The sequence below is a fragment of the Aotus nancymaae genome, unplaced genomic scaffold (assembly GCF_030222135.1).
Source record: "Aotus nancymaae isolate 86718 unplaced genomic scaffold, 86718_ANA_hifiasm-v0.15.2.pri h1tg000006l, whole genome shotgun sequence".
NCBI lineage: Eukaryota > Metazoa > Chordata > Mammalia > Primates > Aotidae > Aotus > Aotus nancymaae.
The window spans coordinates 41,471,636-41,473,110 of NW_026988417.1; the positions used below are offsets into that span (position 1 = coordinate 41,471,636).

At 35.5% G+C, this 1,475-nt stretch overlaps 1 non-coding gene across 1 annotated transcript; it reads left to right on the plus strand.

Annotated features, from left to right (window-relative positions):
* Positions 1-1,367: 1,367 nt before the first annotated feature.
* Positions 1,368-1,475, plus strand: LOC135271948 (U6 spliceosomal RNA). The gene has a single exon (XR_010340073.1). It is a non-coding gene; the product is annotated as a U6 spliceosomal RNA (small nuclear RNA).

Consider the following 1,475-nt stretch of genomic DNA (forward strand, 5'->3'; position numbering starts at 1 on the left):
AGGAGGTTTAATTGACTCACGGTTCTGCATGGCAGGGATGCCTCAGGAAACTTACAATCATGGCAGAAGGGGAAGCAAACATGTCCTTCCTTACAAGGTGATGGGAGGGAGAAGCGCATGAAAAGGGGGAAGAGCCCCTTATAGAACCATCAAATCTCGTGAGAACAGCAAAGGGGAAACCACCCCCATAATTCAATCACTTCCCTCCCTTGACACGTGGGGATTACAGGTCCCTCTCTTGACACGTGGGGATTATAATTCAAGATTAGATTTGGGTGGAGACACACAGCCAAACCATATCACAAACCATTTCCTGTCATGTAATGAAGACAGGATAGATTTATCTGCTGTGGTGAAATGACTGAGATTTTATCTTTATTTTGTCTGGGACATTATCTTATTATACAACCACTTTCAAACTACTGTGGGTTTTAAGAGATTGAAGCCAAATGTGATGTATGTGCCTAGGAAGCCTGGGTGCTATTAAAGACTCTTGAGGTTGAGTATTTAAGAGACATTGTTATCTTCTATGTACAATTTGTTCCAAAATTTTCCTCTATTATTTATTTTTTAGGATGTGTTTATGAAGCCTAGATGCTTTGAAGTCCCTGATAAGTAAATATATATTATTTAATTTTCTAAATTTAGAAATGTTATCAGTAATGTACCTTCATCTTTCTTCCCAGAAATCTGACATTTCAAATTTTTTCGTCAGCCTGTATGTTTGTTTTCATGAACTCTAAAGTTTAACAGTACAAATAATTTGTACCTGAAGTATATTTGTGGCATGCATGGTCAAGGGTCTGGGGAGCTTGAAGAACAAATAGTATGACACAAACCAGTTTTTAAAAGTAGCCTGAGAACACTTTGTTTTTTAAGGGTTATGGTTAGTGAGCGCGGATCTCATAGGAGTTCCTAAGGTTTTATTAACTATTTAAAAGATTAAGCCCACTCTTCCAATTGTACTTTGAAACAAAATAGAAAGATGTACAAAGTAAAAGACTTTGGTATTCCTGAAAATGTCTATCTGCAATGGAAATAAACATATATTTCTCTCACTGATGCATGTTTAAGACCTCAGAGTTTAGTATTAAAAAATAATAAATTTCCATGTTTTATCATTTTTGACTCCTAAGCTCTTGTTAGAACTTGTGATAGTGTTAATTATGCTTGTGATAGTTGACTATCAATTCACTCTACAGGAAGCATGAAATGCTCTAGATTTTATAAATAATATCCATTTACTGTACACTTTATGTACTGTGCTTATAATTTTCTTATTTTAGTTCATTGAGTGTATTTACTAGGAGAGAATATCTATGCCCTACATAGAATATTCTATAACATTTTAAAAATCAGGGATATTTGTGCTCGCTTCGGCAGCACATATACTAAAAATTGGAATGATACAGAGAAGATTAGCATGGCCCCTGCGCAAGGATGACACGCAAATTCGTGAAGCGTTCCATATTTAA